Here is a 9,687-nt window from a genome sequence, read left to right on the forward strand (position 1 = left end):
TGAAGGAAAGAGTTGGGATGACACAGATGATGAAGATGATGGTGAAGAATCTGGAAATTATGCTCTCATAGCTTTGGAGGAAGGAGAGTCATATGCATCAAAATAAGAGATACATATCCTAACCATCATTGATTTGAATGTTTCACAATATAAGGAAACTGTTGAAAATATTATTGTAGAAATATTTCACATTTACACAAGCATGGTGGATCCTACTGGGAAAATGAGTAGGCTATCAAAAGTGAATGAAAAACTTGAAATTGAGAAACAAGAACTATAGCTGCAGCTTGTAAACCTAGAGTCAGTCAGGAAAGATAATAAATATCTTAAAAATAAGCTGAAATGTGCATAGGAAGTAAAAACAGTATTGAGAGATAAAATTGCAAAAAAATGAACTTAAGCTTAAGTTATTTAAAAATTCCTCTCATTTTGTTGATCAATACCATGAGAAGAACAAATCATGTGCTAACATAATAATTGGACTGGACTATGAAGCAGGTTCATCTTAAAAGAAATGTCAAACTGACAAATGCAAGGAAAGTGTGAATAAAGAATTCATGTTATGCTTTAAAAGGTGAATGCACCCTTGTTCAAAGTCAGTGAAGAGGAGCTCGTCATCAAGCAAGAAACTGCAGATGAAGATGAAGAAAAGAAAAATGTCAAATAAACTATCAACACTGATATTGTGAAAAAGTCTGATCCTAGTCTAATCATTAAAACACCAGTAACTGAAACTAAAAATGAATGTACATGAAAAAAAAAGAACATAAATGGAAAGATAGGTGTCAATAAAAGAAAAAACTATGCCTATGTTGCAGATGCTCCCCAAAAAGTAGTGTTAAAGATGTGGATCAACAAATCACCTAACTCATCTTTGTAAGAAGATTGTTAGTGAGCCAACGTACGGAGCCTACAAGTACAATGAAGCTCAAACTGATGACACTACTCTTTTTGTGACAAGTTTGATTGCATTCCATGCAACATGAAAGTTATGACTAACAGTCATAAGTTAAGAAAAGATCTAAAAGAAGATAATATTTATCAAACTAGGAAAGCTGTCTCTTTTGATTATACAAGTTCTAGTGAAGTAAGGTCTAGAGAATTCTCGATTCTCAGGGATGGGAACCAAGCCACGGATGTATAGGCTCGTTCGCCCTTGTCCTTTTCCTCGATTAGAGAGTCCACTTCCTCCAACCTCGGGGTATAGAGGCATCCCTTAAGGTGGGTTGATGGTCCTTGGGGTCATGATCATTGAGTACTCATACCCAACGGGTTGAGGGTTTATCGTTGCATGTAGTTGCTGAAATTGGGGATTCGTCCCTTGAGGAGATGGGGGATTTATCCCTAAGGGCGAATCTTGGATCGGGGGATTCTTCCCTTCAGGTTGAGCCTCAAATGCCCTCACATGGGTTCCTCCTTGTGTGGTGGCATAGGTTGAGTGCGGGCGTATCTCCACTGTTCAATTTCACTATTTTCTTCTATTCCATGTAAATACCATGGTTGATGTTTTATTCCCACAAACGGCACCAAATATTATGAATCAAAAATTACGTGCGTTAGTATTTAATGCTAGTATTTGTGAGCTTCAAGTTTCAATGGATGTTCTTGCGGTGGGGACTAGCTGTCCTCGCAAGATGCTTACGTATCTTTGTGTTGTAGAGAATCAAGCCAAAAATGTAGTCTTAGGTTGAGGGGTAGAACCCTTTATATAGAGCTGAATCTGGGATTAAACTTGTGTTGGGAGAATTAGTAGACAAGTCTCCAACTTATATGGTGATTAGGACTTCTATAAGGCAAGGGATTCTAGACCCTTTCTTGTACGAGTAAGTGTCAACGTTGGACGTCATGTCTCTGTTCTTTTAGCCATATCGGGCCTATTACATGAATAGTTCTTGTATGTGGACTTTGACGACATCTGCTCGTGGGCCTTGTCAACCTGGACCTTTTTTGTCTGTAACAAACCTTGACTTACCCGGTTTATATTGGGTTTTGGACAAAAAATTCCAAGTGTAATTAATATGACATTTAATGTGTCTTTCAGATGTATTTTCTATCTATATCACCGGGTCAAATCATGATTACGAGTCTAAAATAAGTCGAAGCCTACAGCCAACTTGGGTAAACAACAAACCAGCCACAGACGTCCAAAAGAGCATGATCAGGTGAGGATCCATTGTGGCATATTCATGATGCTAGATTCATGCTAAAACTGCACGACTTATATTTCATATTTTATTTTTAATTCTCTTTTATAGTTTTATATCCCTACATAAAAAAACATTATGATGGAACCGTTAGAATCTAATGATTAATCAAAATAACCCTGGAGAATTTTCTCAATTTTCTGTTAAATCATCTATTCAAATTTGTACTTGCATATACATTTTTTTAGAGATTAACGTGTGTCGATCCAAATTTTCCGTTCTATTTTATGTCATACACATACTATTTTTTTATACATTTTAGTATTGTTTATAAATCTTAAATATTAGTTTAATTAGTAACGTTTTTAATCAGTGGTGCCTTGTAGCCCAAGTATTTTTCCAAATACCACATGAGATGTTTTGATTTGTGAATTGTGAGCGTATATTTATACATGAAAATTTCCATAATATTATTAATATCAAGGTGACCAATCAATTAATGACATATGTCCATTTAGTAATTTTTTGGGATAGAGTTTGGGTTGTCCTAACATTTTTCATTAGGAAAGATTAATATATCGTAAATTACATGCTTCATTCGGAAAGTTTAATTTCTGAATTTTCAATATAACTTGCGAAATTTATTCATTTTTTATGTGTAATTATGACGTGATCTGATCAAGCGAGATTATTTCTGTGAAAAAACAAAAAATATGAATAATTTAATAAAAAAATCGAAAGTGAACCTTCTAAAAAGAATTCTTGAACATTATTATGGTAATTATTTTTTAAAAATTGATTATGTTATAGTATATTGTGATTGATCTCGATTTATTTCTCTATTGGAAATAAATTATTTAAACTATATTCAACATATTAAACCTGTAAATGAGAATTTTAGAATTTTCTTTATATATGTGATACAGATTACAATTTACAAGATGGTTCGGTGTGTGAACACATGAGATGATGAAATTGGAATGAATTGAAAAGAAAGTTTATATTGTATACATGAGTAGAAAGTAGGTTGTTAGGTGGGATATCCTATTTATTAAATATTTTTAATAATATCATAAAGATGATATATTAGTTTTACATTAACTTAGGATATCTCGAGATTGCTTGTAGATATACTAGTAGTACTCAAAATTTAAGTAAGTAGTGGGACCTATTAACATTTAAGTAATAGAGTAGAAAATAGTGAGAGTTAGTAAGAAGTAGTTGGGGTATGACCCATCAATAATAATAGATTAGAAAAATAGTGGGAAGAACCGGGTCCATTTGTGTTTTTAAATTAATAAAATTTACTATTATGGGAAAGTTTTGAAATGGTAATAATTGGATGGAAGTTGTATATCCCAAAATAGAAAATATTGGAATGGCTCAGTCTCGGCCTTTTGTTTACATTAATGAGATAGTGTCTTCCAACAAACATTTTAAGGTGAATATATATAATAGTTTTATAACTTTTTTAAAAAACAATTCTGAATACAAATTTAAACATTCAGTTTTTTATTCAAAAACATCAAATTGTAAAAATAAGTTACATAACTATATTTTATATGCTCCTTAAAATGTGTGTAAAACACTCTTTCTGAAATATAAACAAATGGGAGGGTAGAAAGGAGTATAAGTTAGTTTCGTTTATTCACATATCGAGGTTATTATTTTTCTCGGTCAATCTTTTCACAACTAGAAGAAATGCTCAATAAAAGTTATATAATTACATTTTCAATTGAGCTGATCGATTTATAAAAATTTCACAACACATTTCTCAATCAATGTTTCCATCATGTTGTTCTTGGATTCTTTCGTATTCAAAATCAATATTCGATAATAGATCTACAATTATATTTTTCAATTTAGGCGATCAATTTCCGACAACACCAAAATATGAAGGCAAACATATTGCTTCGTTGTATGAACGGCAATTGTATTGTTTCGGAGCTTCAGATGGCAATCATATATATTGTACTTTCGATAACTTCAGTAACAGGTCTGTATGTATTTATGATATTTTTTTCATCATCTCATGTACCAAATCATCTCATTGTTTCTGATATTGAATTGTCTCTGATATCAATTTAATTTAACCCGATTCATAAATTTGATCCCATAAACAACCAATCTCGATCAAAAAAATACAATCAATCATATCACGATCTGTCTCCGATGTTAAATCATCTCATCATTTTTATTATTTTATCAAGCAAATGAATTAAATTTCATAAATCGATATTCATCATCAAAAAATGCAATGACAATATTATTACAACTCCAAACCCTAATAACATTGTATCAATTTTCTTAGATTGTACTCCATTTTATGAAAACATTATACAATATATGTATGATTATTGTAATTTGTTAGGGTGGTAAAATAAACAGAATGTGTCACTCCCCACCTAAATTACCTGCATCATCAACAATATTCGTAAGCTCCTTGAATAAAAAAAGATTGAGCAGTAAATTCTTAGGCCATAGTAATAAGGATTATCTAAAAACATATTGCTAATTAATTACACACGCACACCCAGGGAGTCGAACTCTTGACCTTCCGCAACGGGGAACAAGAGCTCAACCAATGCACCTATCTAAATTTAGGATTAAGAACAAAGAGACACATGACAGACTACCAAATTAACACTAAAAAAACACACACGCTATAAAAATTGTAACTTCATTAAAAAAACCTGACTTTATAATCAAGAACAAAGAGACCCTTGAGAGAGTACCAAATTGACACATAGACTAAGTCTTAAACAATTAGGAATGAGAGCTATAAGCAAGATAAGAAGCAAAAACAAATGAGAATTTTTTACTCCTTGTGTTTGTGTAAGTGTACTTGTGTGAAGATGGTGTATATGGGCATGTTGTAGCCGTAAATTTAACCTCCTAAATTATTTAAAAAATGAGTAAAAGGTTAAATTTAAATCTACAAAAGGCCTATATATACCATCTTCCCACAAGTCCACTTACACAAACACAAGCAGTAATAAATTCTCACTTGTTTTTGTTTCTTATCTTGTTTACTGCTCTCATTCCCATCTGTATAAAACTTATTTTAAGTGTCAATTTGATCTCTCTCAATGGTCTCTTTGTTCTTGATCATAAAGTCAGGTTTGTTAATCAGGTACAATTTTTATAATATGTGTGCTCCTTTTTAGTGTTAATTTGGTACTCTCTCAAGCGTCTTTTTGTTCTTAATCCTAAATTTAGATATGTGTAATGGTTGAGCTCTTGTACCCCGTTGGAGGAGGTCAAGAGTCCTACTCTCTGCGTGTGTTCGTCTAATTAATTAGCAATATTTTTTAAACAATCCTTCTTACTATGGTTTTAAAATTTACTGCTCAATCTTCTTTTATCTCAAAAATCTTACAGATATTGTTGATTATGCATGTAATTTAGGTGGGGAGTGATACATTCTTTTTATTTTACCACCATAATAAATTACAATAATCATACATATATTATGTAAAAATTTATACGGTGTTATTTGGGTTTGGATATGTAATAATATTGCTAATTAATTATACACACGCAGGGAGTCGAACTCCTGACATCCCGCAACGGGATACAAGAGCTCGACCACTGCACCTATCTAAATTTAGGATTCAGAACAAAGAGACCCTTGAGAGATTACCAAATTAACACTAATAAAACACACACGTTATAAAAGTTGTAACTTTATTAAAAAACCCGACTTTATGATCAAGAACAAAAAGACCCTTGAGAGAGTACCGAATTGACACTTAGACCAAGTCTTAAACAATTGGGAATGAGAGATATACGCAAGAAAAGAAGCGATAATTTTTTTACTGCTTGTGTTTGTGTAAGTGTACTTGTGTGAAGATGGTGTATATAGGCATATTGTAGGTGTAAATTTAACCTCCTAAATTGTTTAAAAAATTTGTAGGAGGTTAAATTTAAATCTACGACAAGCCTATATATACCATATTTACACAAGTCCACTTACGCAAATAAAAGCTGTAAAAAATCCTCACTTGTTTTTGCCTCTTATCTTGCTTATAGCTCTCATTCCCAATTATTTAAGACTTATTTTAAGTGTCAATTTGGTCTCTCTCAAGGGTCTCTCTGTTCTTGATCATAAAGTCAAGTTTGTTAATAAGGTATAATTATTATAATGTGTATGCGCCTTTTTAGTGTTAATTTGGTACTCTCTCCAGGGTCTCCTTGTTCTAAATCCTAAATTTAGATATGTGCAGTGGTTGAGCTCTTGTACCCCATTGCAGGGTGTTAGGAGTTCGACTCTCAACGTGTGCGTGTATAATTAATTAACATATATTTTTAAACAATCCTTCTTATAGCTTCAAAATGGTAATGAATGCCATATTCTAAATTTAAATCTGCATAACTCTCAGAGAAAACTGTATTCATTGTAGAGTCATCATTCGAAGAATTTTCGATGTCTACATTTGAGACTATGACATCTTGTCGCACAGTATTTTCAAGGATATAAAATAAATCAGTAACCTCTTCTGATTTAATCCCCGTCTCCTTGCCTTCTCAAAACTCTATTTTATTCACCCCAATCCCAACAACCAACCCCTTATTTTTGACCCCTGCACCACTCCCATCCTTCAACCCAACTTGATCCTCAACTTCGCCTCGTAATTAGTCTCTCCCACCTTTACTATATCAATACTTCCGCTCTCAACCAATAATTCACCATGCAAAGAAATATCATTTTCTTTCACCACCAAAAATCCATAATCATCCTCCTCCACCATATAATTGTGCTCATTTCCCTCATCCCTAACTTCAACTTCCCCATTATCGACCCCCACACCACTCTCATCCTTCACCCCAACCTGATCCTCAACCTTTACCTCACAATCATTTCCCCCAACCCTAAAAATTAACTCCCCATTTTTTACCCCCGCACCACTCTCATCCTTCTTTCCATGATCCTCAACCTTCACCTCACAATCATTCCCCGCAACCTCAACAATACCACCCCATTTTTGACCACCACACCACTCTCATCCTTCTCAAAAAATTGATTATCAACCTTCACCTCACAATCAGCCTCTCCACTCTTTACCATACAAACACTTCCAATCTCAAAAAACAATTCACCGTGCAAGGCCTCACCTTTACCCGTCTCCGCCAACAACTGTTAGGGCGAAAACACGCACTAATAACACACGCAAGTATACGCGTTCGCAAGTAATATAGAATACTTTCTAGTTCGTTCCCACAGAGACTCAGACTAATTATGTTCAATTAAACTCACTCACTAGTGTATGATTACTTCTCAATGTTAAGACAATAGCACTTATATTTGATTAGCTAATTATTAACTATAATTAACTACTAGAATTAAGCACTTAATTAATACTTGTATTAACAATATTAAAACACTCATGAGATCACAACTTCATTACTACTTCCTTCAATAGCTATTATTATTACCCTTAGCATGCAACAGTGATGATATTAATCGAATAACACGAAACTGATAAAATCCAAATTTCATTGTACTAATACCATTCTACCAAGAATCCACAATTAAGATAGAAGTTGAATAGGCATCAATTATATTGAGTCCCTGTATGTCTACAGAAATTGACAACATAACGATTTAAGCACAAGTTATTCATTTTGATTACACAGGGCGAATAAAACGATTAGAGTTACCCACTAATCATGCATACTGTTACATGAACCTATGCTAGCATGGCAAGTTCTAAATCTCAAGATCCATCGTCGCTTCACAAGAGATTAACACCCTATCTTATATGTTCACGACGCACATCAGACGAATACGCACAACCAATACTAGATATCATACAATCATCACACACTAAGGTATTAAACAACTAACTAAAGAATTCCATAGTAAATCCGTTACGACCCCATGATCATGATTAGCCCATGATAGCACTCATCGTCATCATGGGTTCATATGAAAACATGATAATAACACACGAGAATAATAACTAAAACTACTTATATTAAACCAGAGTACGTCACAAGAGTAAATAGGTTCAAAGTAAAGAAAACTAGCATCCAGCGTTATAACGAAATAAAGAATCACAAGAAAACATGCTTCCTCTTCGTTGCCGTTTGCTAAAACGGTCTTCTTCCTTATCTCCTCGCTCTTCGATTAATACTACGATCCAACCTTTGTGAAACATCTCTAAAATCTACTTATATTGGAGTCCCATAAAGTCCATCTAACTCAGAAGTTGGAAGTCAAATAGAAATAGGAGTCTAAAATATTAATTCTGAAAATCCGACCCTGCGCGGCCGCTCAGCATTCCTAAACGGGCGCTCAGCTTCCTGAGCGGTCGCTCAGCAGAGCTGAGCGGACGCTCAGCCCCTTACTGGAAACTGATCTGTTTTTCTTCCGTTTCTTCGCTGCAATCTGCTCCTATCTTCCCACTTGCAATGCTAAACACATGCCAAGGCTTATTATTGATGAAATCCCTTCCGAAATGTAATTAATTCCCTGAAATGCACAAACAATAGAAAAACACATCAAATACACAAAATACTTGATTTCAAGACACCAATTCAAGCTATTATAAGACGTTCTAAGTGGTATAAAATGCCACTTATCACACCCCCAAACTTAAATCGATGTTTGTCCTCAAGCGTCACAGACTCAAAAACAAAACAAAAATATGCATGAATGCAATCTATATGAAATGTAGCGATCCCCCTTACTACGACCAAACCAACCAACTTACGATATCTCAACAAATGCAATTAGACGAATAAAGATCAATTAAATCATGCAAACTAACATACAACCAAAAATGTGGTATGTGCAGATGCTTAACATATATGCTTCGAAATTAGATCAATTATCATAACTCGACTATCCTCAAGGCAATCGCATGATTATACAAAGAATAAAATTCTAGGCACAAAATGACTTATAACACTTCAAGACTCTAGAGCTTATTACGGAATCATGCTTTTTATTTATAACAACAAATGCTTATTTGACCGTTCAATGAGTGAGGTCCACAAAAGACTTATGCAATGGCATCCATGTAGCGAGCGTTAGGTTAGCGGATCCCAGACTATAAAAGCCTTATGTCACTAGGCACAAAGTCCCCTAAGAACTTAATAACTCGAATACCAAATAGCCCACTCGTGATCAATTATGCATTAACTCTTTATTTTATTTTTTCTTTTCTTTTTTTTCTTTTCTATTTTTTTTCTCTTCTTTTTTTTTATATTTTTTTCAAAATTTCTGAGCAAGTGCGTTTCGCTCCATTTTGCTCAACCCTAGACTACTCGCATAAAAATACGAGCCGGCTACTAGCCATTTGACGCCTAGCCACAATTAGCAATGAATTCCATTTTTCACTCCATTTTTTTCTTTTCATGCCTTTTATCACTAAGAACATATTATAAAATTCTAAGCATAATCAATAGATTAACCTCGAAAACCATCAAACCATAACAACAATCTAGTCCTTAAGCATTCTCTAAGACTTAGTGAAATTACAAGTGTTTCTAGCATGCATATCAACGTACCCAACTCCACATAACTTTAACGCTATCA

The sequence above is a fragment of the Apium graveolens genome, chromosome 3, assembly GCF_009905375.1.
Source record: "Apium graveolens cultivar Ventura chromosome 3, ASM990537v1, whole genome shotgun sequence".
Lineage (NCBI taxonomy): Eukaryota > Viridiplantae > Streptophyta > Magnoliopsida > Apiales > Apiaceae > Apium > Apium graveolens.